Below are 21515 nucleotides of genomic sequence, written 5' to 3'. Positions count from 1 at the left end.
TAAGGAAGTGGAAGTGGGCACAGTTGTCATAGAGGTTAGAACAACTAAGGAAGTGGGCAACAGTTGTCAGAGGGGTTAGAACAACTAAGGAAGTTGTGGGTTGTCAGAGGTTAGAACAACTAAGGAAGTGGGCAACAGTTGTCAGAGAGGTTAGAACAACTAAGGAAGTGGGCAACAGTTGTCAGAGAGGTTAGAACAACTAAGGAAGAACAACTAAGGAAGTGGGCAACAGTTGTCAGAGAGGTTAGAACAACTAAGGAATAACAACTAAGGAAGTGGGCAAGGAGTTGTCAGAGAGGTTAGAACAACTAAGGAAGAACAACTAAGGAAGTGGACAACAGTTGTCAGAGGTTAGAACAACTAAGGAAGTGGGCAACAGTTGTCATAGAGGTTAGAACAACTGAGAAGTGGGCAACAGTTGTCAGAGAGGTTAGAACAACTAAGGAAGTGGACAACAGTTGTCAGAGAGGTTAGAACAACTAAGGAAGAACAACTAGGAAGTGGGCAACAGTTGTCATAGAGGTTAGAACAACTGAGGAAGTGGGCAACAGTTGTCAGAGAGGTTAGAACAACTAAGGAAACAACTAAGGAAGAACAACTAAGTGGACAACAGTTGTCAGAGAGGTTAGAACAACTAAGGAAGTGGACAACAGTTGTCAGAGGTTAGAACAACTAAGGAAGTGGGCAACAGTTGTCAGAGAGGTTAGAACAACTAAGGAAGGGGCAAGTTGTCAACTAGGGGTTAGAACAACTAAGGAAGTGGGCAACAGTTGTCAGAGAGGTTAGAACAACTAAGGAAGAGAGGGTTAGAACAACTAAGGAAGTGGACAGCAGTTGTCAGAGAGGTTAGAACAACTAAGGAAGTGGGCAACAGTTGTCAGAGAGGTTAGAACAACTAAGGAAGTTTGAAGAACACAACTAAGGAAGGGCAACAGTTGTCAGAGAGGTTAGAACAACTAAGGAAGTGGGCAACAGTTGTCAGAGAGAACAACTAGAACAACTAAGGAAGTGGGCAACAGTTGTCAGAGGAGAACAACTAGGAAGAACAACTAAGGAAGTGGACAACAGTTGTCAGAGAGGTTAGAACAACTAAGAAGTGGGCAACAGTTGTCAGAGAGGTTAAGGAAGTGGGCAACAGTTGTCATAGAGGTTAGAACAACTAAGGAAGTGGACAACAGTTGTCAGAGAGGTTAGAACAACTAAGGAAGTAAGGAAGTGCAACAGTTGTCAGAGAGGTTAGAACAACTAAGGAAGTGGGCAACAGTTGTCAGAGAGGTTAGAACAACTAAGGAAGAACAACTAAGGAAGTGGGCAACAGTTGTCAGAGGGTTAGAACAACTAAGAACAACTAAGAAGTGGGCAACAGTTGTCAGAGAGGGAAGTTAGAACAACTAAGGAAGTGGGCAACAGTTGTCAGAGAACAACTAAGGAAGTGGGCAACAGTTGTCAGAACACAACTAAGGAAGTGGGCAACAGTTGTCAGAGAACAACTAAGGTTAGAACAACTAAGGAAGTGGACAAGAGAGGTTAGAACAACTAGAAGAGGTTAGAACAACAGGTTAGAACAACTAAGGAAGTGGGCAACAGTTGTCAGAGAGGTTAGAACAACTAAGGAAGTGGGCAACAGTTGTCAGAGAGGTTAGAACAACTAAGGAAGAACAACTAAGGAAGTGGGCAACAGTTGTCAGAGAACAACTAAGGAAGTTTGTCAGGTTAAGGAAGAACAACTAAGGAAGTGGGCAACAGTTGTCAGAGGGTTAGAACAACTAAGGAAGTGGGCAACAGTTGTCAGAGAGGTTAGAACAACTAAGGAAGAACAACTAAGGAAGTGGGCAACAGTTGTCAGAGGGGTTAGAACAACTAAGGAAGTGGGCAACAGTTGTCAGAGGGTTAGAACAACTAAGGAAGAACAACTAAGGAAGTGGGCAACAGTTGTCAGAGTTGTCAGGTTAGAACAACTAAGGAAGTGGGCAACAGTTGTCAGAGAGGTTAGTGGGCAACTAAGGAAGAACAACTAAGGAAGTGGGCAACAGTTGTCAGAGGGGTTAGAACAACTAAGGAAGTGGGCAACAGTTGTCAGAGAGGTTAGAACAACTAAGGAAGTGGGCAACAGTTGTCAGAGAGGTTAGAACAACTAAGGAAGAACAACTAAGGAAGTGGGCAACAGTTGTCAGAGGGGTTAGAACAACTTGTCAAGGAAAGGAAGTGGGCAACAGTTGTCAGAGAGTTAGCACAACTAAGGAAGTAGAAGAACAACTAAGGAAGTGGGCAACAGTTGTCAGAGAGGTTAGAACAACTAAGGAAGTGGGCAACAGTTGTCAGAGAGTTAGAACAACTAAGGAAGAACAACTAAGGAAGTGGGCAACAGTTGTCAGAGGGTTAGAACAACTAAGGAAGTGGGCAACAGTTGTCAGAGAGGTTAGAACAACTAAGGAAGTGGGCAACAGTTGTCAGAGAGGTTAGAACTAACTAAGTTGAAGAAACAACTAAGGAAGTGGGCAACAGTTGTCAGAGGGGTTAGAACAACTAAGGAAGTGGGCAACAGTTGTCAGAGGTTAGAACAACTAAGGAAGAACAACTAAGGAAGTGGGCAACAGTTGTCAGAGAGGTTAGAACAACTAAGGAAGTGGGCAACAGTTGTCAGAGAGGTTAGAACAACTAAGGAAGAACAACTAAGGAAGTGGGCAACAGTTGTCAGAGGGGTTAGAACAACTAAGGAAGTGGGCAACAGTTGTCAGAGGGTTAGAACAACTAAGGAAGAACAACTAAGGAAGTGGGCAACAGTTGTCAGAGAGGTTAGAACAACTAAGGAAGTGGGCAACAGTTGTCAGAGAGGTTAGAACAACTAAGGAAGAACAACTAAGGAAGTGGGCAACAGTTGTCAGAGAGGTTAGAACAACTAAGGAAGAACAACTAAGGAAGTGGGCAACAGTTGTCAGAGGGGTTAGAACAACTAAGGAAGAACAACTAAGGAAGTGGGCAACAGTTGTCAGAGGAGGTTAGAACAACTAAGGAAGTGGGCAACAGTTGTCAGAGAGGTTAGAACAACTAAGGAAGTGGACAACAGTTGTCAGAGAGGTTAGAACAACTAAGGAAGTGGGCAACAGTTGTCAGAGAGGTTAGAACAAGTTGGAAGTGGGCTAAGGAAGAACAACTAAGGAAGTGGACAACAGTTGTCAGAGGGTTAGAACAACTAAGGAAGTGGGCAACAGTTGTCAGAGAGGTTAGAACAACTAAGGAAGAACAACTAAGGAAGTGGACAACAGTTGTCAGAGGGGTTAGAACAACTAAGGAAGTGGACAACAGTTGTCAGAGGGGTTAGAACAACTAAGGAAGTGGGCAACAGTTGTCAGAGAGGTTAGAACAACTAAGGAAGAACAACTAGGGAAGTGGACAACAGTTGTCAGAGAGGTTAGAACAACTAAGGAAGAACAACTAAGGAAGTGGACAACAGTTGTCAGAGAGGTTAGAACAACTAAGGAAGAACAACTAAGGAAGTGGACAACAGTTGTCAGAGAGGTTAGAACAACTAAGGAAGAACAACTAAGGAAGTGGACAACAGTTGTCAGAGAGGTTAGAACAACTAAGGAAGTGGGCAACAGTTGTCAGAGAGGTTAGAACAACTAAGGAAGTGGGCAACAGTTGTCAGAGAGGTTAGAACAACTAAGGAAGAACAACTAAGGAAGAACAACTAAGGAAGTGGGCAACAGTTGTCAGAGGTTAGAACAACTAAGGAAGTGGGCAACAGTTGTCAGAGAGGTTAGAACAACTAAGGAAGAACAACTAAGGAAGTGGGCAACAGTTGTCAGAGAGGTTAGAACAACTAAGGAAGAACAACTAAGGAAGTGGGCAACAGTTGTCAGAGAGGTTAGAACAACTAAGGAAGTGGGCAACAGTTGTCAGAGAGGTTAGAACAACTAAGGAAGAACAACTAAGGAAGTGGGCAACAGTTGTCAGAGGGTTAGAACAACTAAGGAAGTGGACAACAGTTGTCATAGAGGTTAGAACAACTAAGGAAGAACAACTAAGGAAGTGGGCAACAGTTGTCAGAGAGGTTAGCACAACTAAGGAAGTGGGCAACAGTTGTCAGAGGGGTTAGAACAACTAAGTGGGCAACAGTTGTCAGAGAGTTAGAACAACTAAGGAAGAACAACTAAGGAAGAACAACTAAGGAAGTGAGCAACAGTTGTCAGAGGTGTCAGATCAAGTAGGAATATGAAACAATGGTATTTGGTGCAGTGTTGCTTAACAGTGATATTCTGGAAAAACAGTCAGCGGAGGTAGAATTAGTGATGTCAGTGTTCATACGGAGTGTCTGTGACCTGCAGTATTTTACTGTCTGTTGTTATGGTAATAATAACAACAATACCACAGCACCCAGCCATTATTGGTCACAGTCATATACATTGGCTTAGTTCAATGGGATGTCATGATGAATGAGACACATGCACAGAGCTTGTTCACTTTACATTTTAATTTTTATTTTTTAATCAATGTTGAAAATCACAGGAAATAATAATAACAACAGTTGTACTCATATTAATGAATATTATCTTAATAACTTGATATTTTGGTCAGAGAACCCTCTGTGAACCCTACCTGTCCACTGTAAATGAGAGGACATTTCCGTCCATGTTCTGTGTCTTTGGCTGACAGAGAGACTGCAGTCATTTTCTGCTTTCCACAGGCCTGACTACAGGGCTGTCCACAGGTCTGACTACAGGGCTGTCCACAGGCTTGACTACAGAGCTGTCCACAGGGATGTCCCCAGGACTAACCAAAGGGCTGACTACAGGGCTGTCCACAGGGCTGACTACAGGGCTGTCCACAGGCTTGACTACAGAGCTGTCCACAGGGATGTCCCCAGGACTAACCAAAGGGCTGACTACAGGGCTGTCCACAGGGCTGACTACAGGGCTGTCCACAGGGCTGACTACAGTGCTGTCCCCAGGACTAACCAAAAGGGCTGACTACAGGGCTGACTACAGGGCTGACTACAGAGCTGACTACAGGGCTGTCCACAGGACTAACAAAGGGCTGACTACAGGGCTGTCCACAGAGCTGTCCACGGGGCTGTCCCCAGGACTAACCAAAGGGCTGACCACAGAGCTGTCCACATGCCTGACTACAGGGCTGTCCACAGGCCTGACTACAGGGCTGTCCACAGGCCTGACTACAGGGACTGACTAATGGGCTGACCACAGAGTTGTCCACAGGCCTGTCTACAGGGCGAACCACATATTTGACTACAGGGCTGACCACAAGTCTGACTGCAGGGCTGTCCACAGGGCTGACTACAGGGCTGTCCACAGGCCTGACTACAGGGCTGACCACAAGTCTGACTGCAGGGCTGACCACAAGTCTGACTGCAGGGCTGTCCACAGGGCTGACTACATGGCTGTCCACAGGAATGACCGCAGAGCTTTCCACAGGCCTGACCACAGGGCTGACCACAGGGCTGACTACGAGGCTGACGACAGGGTTTCTCACACTCAACAGTTTCCCGTTTAATTGATTAAGTTACCTCACTGATTGGCCAAATCAGTCACATACCTCTTTCCCATCTTCCAATGTGTCTCTTTTACAAAAGCTGAAAACCTAAGGCCCTTGAATACTTCCGCTGAATACTACCGCTGAATAATTCCGCTGAATACTACCGCTGAATACTACCGCTGAATACTACCGCTGAATACTACCGCTGAATACTACCGCTGAATACTACCGCTGAATACAACCGCTGAATACAACCACTGAATACTACCGCTGAATACTACCACTGAATACTACCACTGAATACTACCGCTGAATACTACCGCTGAATACTACCAGTGAATACTACCGCTGAATACTACCGCTGAATACTACCGCTGAATACTTCCACTGAATACTACCGCTGAATACTACCGCTGAATACTACCGCTGAATACTACCGGTGAATACTACCGCTGAATACTACCGCTGAATACTACCGCTGAATACTTCCACTGAATACTACCGCTGAATACTACCGCTGAATACTACCGCTGAATACTACCGGTGAATACTACCGCTGAATGCTACCGGTGAATGCTACCGCTGAATACTACCGCTGAATACAACCGCTGAATACTACCGCTGAATACTACCGCTGAATACTACCGCTGAATACTACCGCTGAATACTACCGCTGAATACTACCAGTGAATACTACCGCTGAATACTACCGCTGAATACTACCGCTGAATACTTCCACTGAATACTACCGCTGAATACTACCGCTGAATACTACCGCTGAATACTACCGCTGAATACTACCAGTGAATACTACCGGTGAATACTACCGCTGAATACTACCGCTGAATGCTACCGCTGAATACTACCGCTGAATACAACCGCTGAATACTACCGCTGAATACTACCGCTGAATACTACCGCTGAATACTACCGCTGAATACAACTGCTGAATACTACCGCTGAATACTACCGCTGAATACTACCGCTGAATACTACCGGTGAATACTACCGGTGAATACTACCACTGAATACTACCGCTGAATACTACCGCTGAATACTACCGGTGAATACTAGCGCTGAATACTATCGCTTAATACTACCACAGAGTAATACCGGTGAATACTACCGGTGAGTACTACCGCTGAATACTACCGATGAATACTACCACTGAATACTACCGCTGAATACAACTGCTGAATACTACCGCTGAATACTACTGCTGAATACAACTGCTCAATACAACTGCTGAATACTACCGCTGAATACTACCGCTGAATCTTACTGCTGAATAATACCGCTAAGTACTACCGCTGAATACAACTGCTGAATACTACTGCTGAATACTACCGCTGAGTACTACCGCTGAATACTACCGCTGAATACTACCGCTGAATAATACCGCTGAATACTACCACTGAATAATACCGCTGACTACTACCACCGAATACTACCGCTGAATACTACCTCTGAATACTACCGCTGAATACTACCGCTGAATACTACCGCTGAATACTACCGCTGAATACTACCTCTGAATACTACCTCTGAATACTACCGCTGAATACTACCGCTGAATACTACCGCTGAATACTACCGCTGAATACTACCGCTGAATACTACCTCTGAATACTACCTCTGAATACTACCGCTGAATACTACCGCTGAATACTACCACTGAATAATACCGCTGACTACTACCACCGAATACTACCGCTGAATACTACCTCTGAATACTACCGCTGAATACTACCGCTGAATACTACCGCTGAATACTACCGCTGAATACAACTGCTGAATACTACTGCTGAATACTACCGCTGAGTACTACCGCTGAATACTACCGCTGAATACTACCGCTGAATAATACCGCTGAATACTACCACTGAATAATACCGCTGACTACTACCACCGAATACTACCGCTGAATACTACCTCTGAATACTACCGCTGAATACTACCGCTGAATACTACCGCTGAATACTACCGCTGAATACAACTGCTGAATACTACCGCTGAATACTACCGCTGAATACTACCGCTGAATACTACCGGTGAATACTACCGGTGAATACTACCACTGAATACTACCGCTGAATACTACCGCTGAATACTACCGGTGAATACTAGCGCTGAATACTATCGCTTAATACTACCACAGAGTAATACCGGTGAATACTACCGGTGAGTACTACCGCTGAATACTACCGATGAATACTACCACTGAATACTACCGCTGAATACAACTGCTGAATACTACCGCTGAATACTACTGCTGAATACAACTGCTCAATACAACTGCTGAATACTACCGCTGAATACTACCGCTGAATCTTACTGCTGAATAATACCGCTAAGTACTACCGCTGAATACAACTGCTGAATACAACTGCTGAATACTACTGCTGAATACTACCGCTGAGTACTACCGCTGAATACTACCGCTGAATACTACCGCTGAATAATACCGCTGAATACTACCACTGAATAATACCGCTGACTACTACCACCGAATACTACCGCTGAATACTACCGCTGAATACTACCGCTGAATACTTCCACTGAATACTACCGCTGAATACTACCGCTGAATACTACCGCTGAATACTACCGCTGAATACTACCGGTGAATACTACCGGTGAATACTACCGCTGAATACTACCGCTGAATGCTACCGCTGAATACTACCGCTGAATACAACCGCTGAATACTACCGCTGAATACTACCGCTGAATACTACCGCTGAATACTACCGCTGAATACAACTGCTGAATACTACCGCTGAATACTACCGCTGAATACTACCGCTGAATACTACCGGTGAATACTACCGGTGAATACTACCACTGAATACTACCACTGAATACTACCGCTGAATACTACCGGTGAATACTAGCGCTGAATACTATCGCTTAATACTACCACAGAGTAATACCGGTGAATACTACCGGTGAGTACTACCGCTGAATACTACCGATGAATACTACCACTGAATACTACCGCTGAATACAACTGCTGAATACTACCGCTGAATACTACTGCTGAATACAACTGCTCAATACAACTGCTGAATACTACCGCTGAATACTACCGCTGAATCTTACTGCTGAATAATACCGCTAAGTACTACCGCTGAATACAACTGCTGAATACTACTGCTGAATACTACCGCTGAGTACTACCGCTGAATACTACCGCTGAATACTACCGCTGAATAATACCGCTGACTACTACCACTGAATAATACCGCTGACTACTACCACTGAATACTACCGCTGAATACTACCGCTGAATACTACCGCTGAATACTATCACTGAATTAACCTATTATTAACCAGGAGTACAGGTCTTTGTGACTCAACACTCCGAGTGTCAAACATAAAAAGGGTCTGGGACTATGTCTACCAGCCCCCACCAAACTACTCTGATTCGGCCACAGTGATCAAGCTGATTTGTTGTGTAACACAAAAACAAATGCCTCCCACTCTCCAAGCCAGATGGCAGGCAGGGTGTTATAATACCAGCTGTGATGCTAGGTAGCGTAGCAGCTAAAAACACTGAAGTTGGGAGTGGGAATGGTGTGGAAACATTACTGTTGCTTCCTCTGCAGCCATAGGATGGTGGGTGGTGTTAACCTACAGCAAGCTGCCAAAAAGAGAGGAGGGGGATGGAAGAGAGAGGTAGAGAGATGGAAGAGAAAGAGAGAGAGAGAGCGAGAGATGGAAGAGAGAGATGGAAGAGAGAGCGAGAGAGGGAGAGAGAGAGGGAGAGTGAGAGGGAGGGAGAGAGAGAGAGAGAGAGAGACGTCCCTCTCTCTCCATCTCTCTCCTTCTCTCAGTAGGCCTATCTCTCTCCCTCTCTCCTTCTCTCAGTAGGCCTATCTCTCTCCCTCTCTCTCCATCTCAAATCAAATCAAATGTATTTATATTGCCCTTCGTACATCAGCTGATATCTCAAAGTGCTGTACAGAAACCCAGCCTAAAACCCCAAACAGCAAGCAATGCAGGTGTAGAAGCACAGTGGCTAGGAAAAACTCCCTAGAAAGGCCAAAACCTAGGACGAAACCTAGAGAGGAACCAGGCTATGTGGGGTGGCCAGTCCTCTTCTGGCTGTGCCGGGTGGAGATTATAACAGAACATGGCCAAGATGTTCAAATGTTCATAAATGACCAGCATGGTCGAATAATAACAAGGCAGAACAGTTGAAACTGGAGCAGCAGCACAGTCAGGTGGACCGGGGACAGCAAGGAGTCATCATGTCAGATAGTCCTGGGGCATGGTCCTAGGGCTCAGGTCCTCCGAGAGAGAGAAAGAAAGAAGGAGAGAATTAGAGAACGCACACTTAGATTCACACAGGACACCGAATAGGACAGGAGAAGTACTCCAGATATAACAAACTGACCCTAGCCCCCGACACAAACTACTGCAGCATAAATACTGGAGGCTGAGACAGGAGGGGACAGGAGACACTGTGGCCCCATCCGAGGACACCCCGGACAGGGCCAAACAGGAAGGATATAACCCCACCCACTTTGCCAAAGCACAGCCCCCCCCCACACCACTAGAGGGATATCTTCAACCACCAACTTACCATCCTGAGACAAGGCTGAGTATAGCCCACAAAGATCTCCGCCACGGCACAGCCCAAGGGGGCCAACCCAGACAGGATGACCACAACAGTGAATCAACCCACTCAGGTGACGCACCCCCTGCAGGGACGGCATGAGAGAGCCCCAGTAAGCCAGTGACTCAGCCCCTGTAATAGGGTTAGAGACAGAGAATCCCAGTGGAAAGAGGGGAACCGGCCAGGCAGAGACAGCAAGGGCGGTTCGTTGCTCCAGAGCCTTTCCGTTCACCTTCCCACTCCTGGGCCAGACTACACTCAATAATATGACCCACTGAAGAGATGAGTCTTCAGTAAAGACTTAAAGGTTGAGACCGAGTTTGCGTCTCTGACATGGGTAGGCAGACCGTTCCATAAAAATGCAGCTCTATAGGAGAAAGCCCTGCCTCCAGCTGTTTGCTTAGAAATTCTAGGGACAATTAGGAGGCCTGCGTCTTGTGACCGTAGCGTACATGTAGGTATCTCTCTCCCTCTCTCTCCTTCTCTCAGTAGGCCTATCTCTCTCCATCTCTCTCCTTCTCTCAGTAGGCCTATCTCTCTCCCTCTGTCTCCATCTCTCCTTCTCTCAGTAGACCTATCTCTCTCTCTCATCTCTCCTTCTCTCCTTCTCTCAGTAGACCTATCTCTCCACCCCTCCTGTGTCAGTGTCTCTCTCTCTCCTGAGTGCCAACAAATGTGCTTCTAATCAGAGCAGTGTGTGGTATATTTAACATCTCCCTAGGGTGGCCATTAATATAGCGCAGGGGAGGGAGGGCTCGCACTGTCAAATTGTGAGTGCGTTCCTCTGCCCAGGCGTTGCTGACACATTTCAGACCTCACAACACTTACGTATCATCTAACCATCTCATATAGCAATCTGTCAGTCCATGAAACAGTCGACTAGATAGCACACAACCATTGGTTGATGTATGCAACGGAACAGGGAATGTGACCCATGTCTCAACCAGAGGCTGGTGGGAGGAGCTATAGGAGGACGGGCTCATTGCAGTGATTGGAATGGAATTAATGGAATAGAGTCAAACCTGATTCCCATTTGTTTTATGTGTTTGATAACGTACCATTAATTCCATTCCAGCCATTACAATGAGCTCATCCTCCTATAGTTCCTCCCACCAGCCTCGTCTGGGCTCAACGCAGCCAAAATGCCCTTATCACTCAATTAGAATCAATGGTGAACAATTTGAAATGTGGAGGGACACAGTCCTGGAGTCGTGTTTCTGCCTTGGCCTTAAATTGTCAAAATATGTCACAATCAAACCAAAACTATTGATTTAGGTCAGTGGTTCCCACATTTTTTAGATTTATATTTTTTATAGTCCCATACACCTTCAAACATATCACATAAAATATAGTTTTTTTGCCATCATTGCATCATTGTAAGCCCGCCACACACACACTATATGATACATTTATTAAACATAAGAATGAGTGTGAGTTTTTGTCACAACCCGGCTCGTGGGAAGTGACAAAGAGGCACAAATAATAATATAATAATAATCAATAATTTTGCTCTTGATTTGCCCATCTTACATATAAAACCTTATTTGTTCATCGAAAATAGTGAATATCTCATCACATGTTAATGAGAAGGGTGTGCTTTAAAGGATGCACACAACTCTGCAATGTTGGGTTGTATTGGAGAGAGGCTCAGTCTTAAATCATTTGCCACACAAAGTCTGTGCCTGTATTTAGTTGTCATGCTAGTGAGAGCCGAGAATCCATTCTGACATAGGTACGTAGTAACAAAGGGCATCAGTGTCTTAACAGCACGATTTGTCTTGGCATGAAACTCTGAGTACATCCAGAAATCTGGCTTCTGATTCAATTACATTTTCACAGAGCTGCTTGTTGCAACTTGTATGAGTCTCTCTTGTTCAGATATCGGTAAGGGCATGAAAGGGTTAACAAATCCAGTTGTTTTTGTCATCCATTTCGGTTAAGTACCTGAGTAATACCGCACCCAACTCACTCAGGTGCTTCACTATATCACATTTGACATTGTCCGTAAGCTTGAGTTCATTTACACACAAAAAAATCATACAATGATGGAAAGACCTGTGTGTCGTCCTTGTTAATGCAGACAGAGAAGACCTGTGTGTTGTCCTTGTTAATGCAGACAGAGAAGACCTGTGTGTTGTCCTTGTTAATGCAGACAGAGAAGACCTGACCTGTGTGTCGTCCTTGTTAATGCAGACAGAGAAGAGCTGTGTGTTGTCCTTGTTAATGCAGACAGAGAAGACCTGTGTGTTGTCCTTGTTAATGCAGACAGAGAAGACCTGTGTGTTGTCTGTGTTAATGCAGACAGAGAAGACCTGTGTGTTGTCCTTGTTAATGCAGACAGAGAAGAGCTGTGTGTTGTCCTTGTTAATGCAGACAGAGAAGACCTGTGTGTTGTCCTTGTTAATGCAGACAGAGAAGACCTGTGTTGTCCTTGTTAATGCAGACAGAGAAGACCTGTGTGTTGTCCTTGTTAATGCAGACAGAGAAGACCTGTGTGTTGTCCTTGTTAATGCAGACAGAGAGACCTGTGTGTTGTCCTTGTTAATGCAGACAGAAAGACCTGTGTGTTGTCCTTGTTAATGCAGACAGAGAAGACCTGTGTGTTGTCCTTGTTAATGCAGACAGAAAAGACCTGGTGTTGTCCTTGTTAATGCAGACAGAAAGACCTGTGTGTTGTCCTTGTTAATGCAGACAGAAAAGACCTGGGTGTTGTCCTTGTTAATGCAGACAGAGAAGACCTGGTGTTGTCCTTGTTAATGCAGACAGAGAAGACCTGTGTGTTGTCCTTGTTAATGCAGACAGAGAAGACCTGTGTGTTGTCCTTGTTAATGCAGACAGAAAAGACCTGGGTGTTGTCCTTGTTAATGCAGACAGAGAAGAGCTCCAACTTCTTAATCACAGCCTCAGTTTGTCCCGCACATTGAATATAGTTGTGGAGATTCCCTGTCATCCTAGATTCAGATCATTCAGGTGAGAAAAACATCAGACAGGCCAGTCGTGGAGAAACAACATCACCGAGTGAAACAACATCACCCAGACAGACCAGTCGTGTGAGAAACAACATCACCCAGACAGACCAGTCGTGTGAGAAACAACATCACCCAGACAGACCAGTCGTGTGAGAAACAACATCACCCAGACAGACCAGTCGTGTGAGAAACAACATCACCCAGACAGACCAGTCGTGTGAGAAACAACATCACCCAGACAGACCAGTCGTGTGAGAAACAACATCACCCAGACAGACCAGTCGACAGACCAGTCGTGTGAGAAACAACATCACCCAGACAGACCAGTCGTGTGAGAAAACAACATCACCCAGACAGGCCAGTCGTGTGAGAAACTTCGTCATCATCAAGCGGTCAGACAAGTGAACATTATGGTCAGTAAAGAAAACTTTAAGCTCGGAACTCAACTTTAAAAAACGTGTCAATACTTTGCCCCTTGATAACCAGCGCACTTCTGTATGTTGAAAAATCGTTACATGGTCACTGCCCATATCATTACATAACGCAGAAAATACATCAGAGCCTTGCTTTACCAAGGTTTAACAAGGCTTTAACAAGGTTTAACAATGATTTACCAAGGTTTAACAAGGCTTTAACAAGGTTTAACAAGGCTTTACCAAGGTTTAACAAGGCTTTATTTAACAAGGTTTAACAAGGCTTTACCAAGGTTTAACAAGGCTTTAACAAGGTTTAACAAGGCTTTACCAAGGTTTAACAAGGCTTTAACAAGGTTTAACAATGATTTACCAAGGTTTAACAAGGCTTTATTTAACAAGGTTTAACAAGGCTTGAACAAGGTTAACAAGGCTTTAACAAGGTTTAACAAGGCTTTAACAAGGTTTAACAATGATTTAACAAGGTTTAACAAGGCTTTAACAAGGTTTAACAATGATTTAACAAGGTTTAACAAGGCTTTACCAAGGTTTAACAAGGCTTTAACAAGGTTTAACAATGATTTAACAAGGTTTAACAAGGCTTTAACAAGGTTTAACAATGATTTAACAAGGTTTAACAAGGCTTTAACAAGGTTTAACAATGATTTAACAAGGTTTAACAAGGCTTTACCAAGGTTTAACAAGGCTTTAACAAGGTTTAACAATGATTTAACAAGGTTTAACAATGATTTAACAAGGTTTAACAAGGCTTTAACAAGGTTTAACAAGGCTTTAACAAGGTTTAACAATGATTTATCAAGGTTTAACAATGATTTAACAAGGTTTAACAATGCTTTAACAAGGTTTAACAAGGCTTTACCAAGGTTTAACAATGATTTAACCTCTTGCTCCTACCTGACACGCAGGCGTCCCATCTAGACATCTGGAAATGCAAATGCGCTACGCTAAATGCTAATATTACTAGTTAAAACTCAAACGTTCATTAAAATACACATGCAGGGTATTGAATTAAAGCTACACTCGTTGTGAATCCAGGCAACAAGTCAGATTTTTAAAATGCTTTTCGCCGAAAACATGAGAAGCTATTATCTGATAGCATGTAACACCCCAAAGGACCCGCAGGGGACGTAAACAAAATAATTAGCATAGTCGTCGCTACATAAACCGCACAAATAAAATATAAAACATTCATTACCTTTGACCATCTTCTTTGTTGGCACTCCTAGATGTCCCATAATCACTATTGGGTCTTTTTTTCGATTAAATCGGCCCATATATAGCCTAGATATCGATCTATGAAGACTGTGTGATAAACGGAAAAAAAAATAGCGTCTTATAACTTAACGTCATTTTTTAAAATTAAAAAGTTGACGATAAACTTTCACAAAACACTTCGAAATACTTTTGTAATGCAACTTTAGGTATTAGTACACATTAATAAGCAATCAAATTGATCACGAAGCGATGTATATTCTTTAGCTGTCCGTCTGGAAATAATGTCCGGGTAAATCTCAAACAAAATATCCGGTCGGAGACCTGAACAAATGGCTTGTCTCTTCTTCGTTTGACCAAGAAACAAAGCCTAGGCAAATGACAAGACTGTTGACATTGTGTGGAAGCTGTAGGTATTGCAACCTCAGCCCCATTTATTGTGGTTTGCCTTTATCAATGGGTTGAAGTGGCGGATGGATTTTCGATGAAACGCACGTTCTGTTATAGTCACAGCCGTGATTTAACCAGTTTTATAAACGTCTGAGTGTTTTCTATCCACACATACTAATCATATGCATATACTATATTCCTGGCATGAGCAGCAGGACGCCGAAATGTTGCACAATTTTTAACAGAATGTTCGAAAAAGTAGGGGGTAGGAGTAACAGGTTAACAAGGTTGAACAAGGCTTTACCAAGGTTTAACAATGCTTTAACAAGGTTTAAAAAGGCTTTAACAAGGTTTAACAATGATTCAACCAGTTTCACTGTAGTGTCCAGAATGTATTTCAAGCTGTCAGGCATTCCCTTGGCAGTAAGAACCTCTCGGTGGATGCTGCAGTTTACCCAAGAGCCTCTCGGTGGATGCTGCAGTGTACTCAAGAGCCTCTCGGTGGATGCTGCAGTGTACCCAAGAGCCTCTCGGTGGATGCTGCAGTGTACTCAAGAGCCTCTCGGTGGATGCTGCAGTGTACCCAAGTGCCTCTCGGTGGATGCTGCAGTTTACCCAAGAGCCTCTCGGTGGATGCTGCAGTGTACCCAAGAGCTTCTCGGTGGATGCTGCAGTGTACCCAAGAGCCTCTCAGTGGATGCTGCAGTGTACCCAAGAGCCTCTCGGTGGATGCTGCAGTTTACCCAAGAGCCTCTCGGTGGATGCTGCAGTTTACCCAAGAGCCTCTCGGTGGATGCTGCAGTTTACCCAATAGCCTCTCGGTGGATGCTGCAGTGTACCCAAGAGCCTCTCGGTGGATGCTGCAGTGTACCCAAGAGCCTCTAGGTGGATGCTGCAGACGATAAGAGCGTCTGCTAAATGACTTAAATGTAAATGTAATGTACCCAAGAGCCTCTAGGTGGATGCTGCAGTGTACGCAAATGGCGTCGGGAGCAACTGCTTGCAGGCGCGTTACCACTCCACTATGTCTCCCTGTCATGGATTGTGCCCCATCAGTACAGATACCAACGCATTTTGACCCCCAAAGACCATTTGATGTCACAAAGCTGTCCAGTACTTTAAAAATATCATCTCCTGTTGTCCTGGTTTCCAGAAGAGGATGTCTTCCTTAATTGACCCCATAAACATAACGGACATATATCAGGAGCTGTGCCAGGACCGCCACGTCTGTTGACTCATCCAGCTGTAACAGACATATACCAGGAGTTGTGTCAGGCCTGCCACAACTGTTGACTCATCCAGCTGTAATGCATATAATTCACTGGCTTGTATTTGAAGCAGTAATTGTTTCAAAACATCTCCTGCCATGTCACTGACACGGTGTGAAAGACACAGTCTGTATAGTTTCTTTGTCCTTTTCCCCCAACATTGTCCCAGTCATATCCACGGCAGCAGGAAGAATTAAGTCCTCCACAATAGTATGGGGTTTGTCTGTCCCAGCCACTCGGTAGCTCACCATATAAGATGCTTCGAGACCCTTCTTATTAATGGTATCTGTTGCTTTTATACTTGTCTTACTACTCAAAAGTCTTCTTAATTCTAAAAAAAAAAAACTACTGTTAGCTGGGCTAACAACACATGTCAGCGTCCATGCTAGCTGGGCTAACAACATGTCAGTGTCCATGCTAGCTGGGCTAACAACACATGTCAGCGTGTCCATGCTAGCTGGGCTAACAACACATGTCAGTGTTCATGCTAGCTGGGCTAACAACACATGTCAGTGTCCATGCTAGCTGGGCTAACAACACATGTCAGTGTCCATGCTAGCTGGGCTAACAACACATGTCAGTGTCCATGCTAGCTGGGCTAACAACACATGTCAGTGTCCATGCTAGCTGGGCTAACAACACATGTCAGTGTCCATGCTAGCTGGGCTAACAACACATGTCAGTGTCCATGCTAGCTGGGCTAACAACACATGTCAGTGTCCATGCTAGCTGGGCTAACAACACATGTCAGTGTCCATGCTAGCTGGGCTAACAACACATGGGCTAACAACACATGTTGAGTTACTGATGCTAGCATTGGATGTGCTGGTGGAAGCAGAACAACTTGTGTCATCGACAGATGCAGGTTTAGTACTGCTGGTAGTAGAAGTATGATGTCCTAGTGGTAGTAGCAGTATGACGTCCTAGTGGTAGTAGCAGTATGACGTCCTAGTGGTAGTAGCAGTATGATGTCCTAGTGGTAGTAGCAGTATGACGTCCTAGTGGTAGTAGCAGGACTACCAGTAGAGCTGGTAGTAGCAGTATGATGTCCTAGTGGTAGTAGCAGTAGAGCTGGTAGTAGCAGTATGATGTCCTAGTGGTAGTAGCAGTAGAGCTGGTAGTAGCAGTATGCTGTCCTAGTAGTAGTAGCAGTATGATGTCCTAGTGGTAGTAGCAGTACTACCAGTAGAGCTGGTAGTAGCAGTATGATGTCCTAGTAGTAGTAGCAGTATGATGTCCTAGTGGTAGTAGCAGTACTACCAGTAGAGCTGGTAGTAGCAGTATGATGTCCAAGTGGTAGTAGCAGTATGATGTCCAAGTAGTAGTAGCAGTAGAGCTGGTAGTAGCAGTATGATGTCCTAGTGGTAGTAGCAGTAGAGCTGGTAGTAGCAGTATGATGTCCAAGTGGTAGCAGCAGTACTACCAGTAGAGCTGGTAGTAGCAGTATGATGTCCTAGTGGTAGTAGCAGTATGATGTCCTAGTGGTAGCAGCAGTACTACCAGTAGAGCTGGTAGTAGCAGTATGATGTCCTAGTGGTAGTAGCAGTATGATATCCTAGTGGTAGCAGCAGTATGATATCCTAGTGGTAGCAGCAGTACTACCAGTAGAGCTGGTAGTAGCAGTATGAAATCCTAGTGGTAGTAGCAGTATGATATCCTAGTGGTAGTAGCAGTATGATGTCCTAGTGGTAGTAGCAGTATGATGTCCTAGTGGTAATAGCAGTATGATATCCTAGTGGTAGTAGCAGTATGATATCCTAGTGGTAGTAGCAGTACTACCAGTAGAGCTGGTAGTAGCAGTATGATGTCCTAGTGGTAGTAGCAGTATGATGTCCTAGTGGTAGTAGCAGTATGATGTCCTAGTGGTAGTAGCAGTATGATGTCCTAGTGGTAGTAGCAGTATGATATCCTAGAGGTAGTAGCAGTATGATATCCTAGTGGTAGTAGCAGTACTACTAGTAGAGCTGGTATGTGTCTCCATGGACGCTGGGACCTATGCACGCACGCACGCACGCACACACACACACACACACACACGAGGTAGACATATACAGAACCACCCACCAATAGTAGCACAATGAGATTATAGAAAAGAGCCGCGTTGCATCTCGCAGAGAGCTGGGCTGTCTCAGAGATTAGGGAAAGTCCAAGGAAAACTCTGTGTTGCCTGGTAACTGGCTGTAGAGGATGTCCATCCACTTGTTTTCATCTCAGATAGACCAAGATTGTACAGTATCACTCTCTCCCTGTCTTTTCTATCTTGCCCTCTGTCTCCCTGTCTCTTTCTCGCCCGCCCTCTCTCCCCTCTGTCACCTCTCTCTCCCTGTCTCTTTCTCTCCCACTCTCACTCTTTGTCTTTCTCTGTCTCCTCTCTCACTCTTTGTCTCTCTCTGTCTCTCCTCTCTCTCCCTTTGTCTTTCTCTGTCTCCTCTCTCTCTCTTTGTCTCTCTCTGTCTCCCTCTCTCTGCCTCTCTCTCCCTGTCTCTTTCTCTCCTGCCCTCTCTCTCCCTTTGTCTCTCTCTGTCTTCCTCTACATCTCTCCCTCTCCCGTACCTTCTCTCTCCCCTTTCTCTCCCTGTCACTTTCTCTCTCAGTCTCCATCTCTCCCTCTCTCTCTCTGTCTCCCTCTCATCTCTTCCTCTCTCACCCTCTCTCTGTCTCCCTCTACATCTCTTCCTCTCTCACCCTCTCTCTGTCTCCCTCTACATTTCTCTCTCTGTCTCCCTATCTGTCTCCCTCTCTCACCCTCTCTCTGTCTCCTTCTACATCTCTCCTCCCTCTCTCTCCTTCTCTCACCCTCTCTCTGTCTCCCTCTACATCTCTTCCTCTCTCAACCTCTCTCTCTCCCTCACTCTGTCTCCCTCTACATATCTCCCTCTCTCTGTCTCCCTCTGCATCTCTCCCTCCCTCTCTCCCTCTCTCACCCTCTCTCTGTCTCCCTCTACATCTGTCCCCCTCTCTCTGTCTCCCTCTGCATCTCTCCCTCTCTCTCTCCCTCTTTCACCCTCTCTCTGTCTCCCTCTACATCTCTCCCCTCTCTCCTTCTCTCACCCTCTCTCTGTCTCTCTCTACATCTCTCCCTCTCTCTCCTTCTCTCACCCTCTCTCTGTCTCCCTCTACATCTCTTCCTCTCTCACCCTCTCTCTGTCTCCCTCTACATCTCTCCTCTCTCTCTCCCTCTCTCACCCTCTCTCTGTCTCCCTCTACATCTCTCCATCTCTCTCCTTCTCTCACCCCTCTCTCTGTCTCCCTCTACATTTCTCCCTCTCTGTCTCCCCTCTGCATCTCTCCCTCTCCTCTCCCTCTCACCCTCTCTCTGTCTCCTCTACATCTCTCCTCTCTCTCCTTCTCTCACCCTCTCTCTGTCTCCCTCTACATCTCTCCCTCTCTCTCCTTCTCTCACCCTCTCTCTGTCTCCCTCTACATCTCTTCCTCTCTCACCCTCTCTCTGTCTCCCTCTACATCTCTCTCTCTCTCTCTCCCTCTCTCACCCTCTCTCTGTCTCCCTCTACATCTCTTCCTCTCCTCCCTCTCTCCCACCCTCTCTCTGTCTCCCTCTCTCTCCCTCTCTCTCCCTGTCTCTTTCTCTCCCTGCCCTCTCTCCCTTTGTCTCTCTCTGTCTTCCTCTACATCTCTCCCTCTCCCGTACCTTCTCTCTCGCCCTTTCTCTCCCTGTCACTTTCTCTCTCAGTCTCCCTCTCTCTCTCTCACTGTCTCCCTCTACATCTCTCCCTCTCTCTCCCTCTCTCTCTCTGTCTCCCTCTCTCTCTCTGTCTCCCCTCTACATATCTTCCTCTCTCACCCTCTCTCTGTCTCCCTCTGCATCTCTCCCTCTCTCTCTCTCTCTCTCTCTCTCTCTCTCTCCCCTCATCTCTCCCTCTCTCTCCTTCTCTCACCCTCTCTCTGTCTCCCTACATCTCTCCCTCTCTCTCTTCTCCCACCCTCACTCTGTCTCCCTCTACATCTCTTCCTCTCTCCCCTCTCTCTCTCCCTCCCTCCTCTCTGTCTCCCTCTACATCTCTCCCTCTCTCTCTGTCTCCCTCTGCATCTCTCCCTCTCTCACCCTCTCTCTGTCTCCCTCTACATCTCTCCTCTCTCTCTGTCTCCCTCTGCATCTCTCCCTCTCTCTCTCCCTCTCTCTCACCCTCTAACTGTCTCCCTCTACATCTCTCCCTCTCTCTCCTTCTCTCACCGTCTCTCTGTCTCCCTCTACATCTCTTCCTCTCTCACCCTCTCTCTCACCCTCTCTCTGTCTCCCTCTACATCTCTCCCTCTCTCTCTGTCTCCCTCTGCATCTCTCCCTCTCTCTCCCCTCCTCTACATCCTCTCTCTCTGTCTCCCTCTCTCTCTCCTCTCTCACATCTCTTCCTCTCTCACCCTCTCTCTCACCCTCTCTCTCTCCCTCTCTCACCCTCTCTCTGTCTCCCTTTACATCTCTGTCTCCCACTCTCTCTCCCTCTCGCACCCTCTCTCTGTCTCCCTCTGCATCTCTCCCTCCCTCTCTCTCCCTCCCTCTCTCTGTCTCCCTCTGCATCTCTCTATCTCTCTCTCTCTCTCCCTCTCTCACCCTTTCTCTGTCTCCCTCTCTCTCCCTCTCTCACCCTCTCACCCTCCCTCTCTCTCCCCCTCTCACCCTCTCTCTGTCTCTCTCTCCCCCCTCTCTCTGTCTCCCTCTCTCACCCGCTCTCTGTCCCCCTCTCACCCCCTCTCTCTCCCCTCTCTCTGTCTCCCTCTCTCTCCCCCTCTCTCTGTCTCCCTCTCTCCCCTCTCTCTGTCTCCCTCTCACCCTCTCTCTGTCTCCCTCTCACCCTCTCTCTGTCCCCCTCTCACCCTCTCTCTGTCCCCCTCTCACCCTCTCTCTGTCCCCCTCTCTCTGTCCCCCTCTCTCTGTCCCCCTCTCTCTGTCCCCCCTCTCTCTGTCCCCCTCTCACCCTCTCTCTGTCCCCCTCTCTCTGTCCCCTCTCTCTGTCCCCCTCTCACCCTCTCTCTGTCCCCCTCTCACCCTCTCTCTGTCCCCCTCTCACCCTCTCTCTGTCCCCCTCTCTCTGTCCCCTCTCACCCTCTCTCTGTCCCCCTCTCACCCTCTCTCTGTCCCCCTCTCTCCCCCTCTCTCTGTCACCCTCTCTCT

At 46.1% G+C, this 21515-nt stretch overlaps 1 long non-coding RNA gene across 1 annotated transcript; it reads left to right on the top strand.

Annotated features, from left to right (window-relative positions):
• Window positions 1–13717: 13717 nt before the first annotated feature.
• LOC127931723 (uncharacterized) lies at window positions 13718–14329 on the top strand. The gene is made up of 3 exons (XR_008142808.1): window positions 13718–13743; window positions 13940–14233; window positions 14276–14329. It is a non-coding gene; the product is annotated as an uncharacterized LOC127931723 (long non-coding RNA).
• Window positions 14330–21515: the final 7186 nt, after the last annotated feature.

This window comes from Oncorhynchus keta, chromosome 1 (genome assembly GCF_023373465.1).
Source record: "Oncorhynchus keta strain PuntledgeMale-10-30-2019 chromosome 1, Oket_V2, whole genome shotgun sequence".
Lineage (NCBI taxonomy): Eukaryota > Metazoa > Chordata > Actinopteri > Salmoniformes > Salmonidae > Oncorhynchus > Oncorhynchus keta.
This window is presented reverse-complemented; position numbering and strand designations above follow the sequence as displayed.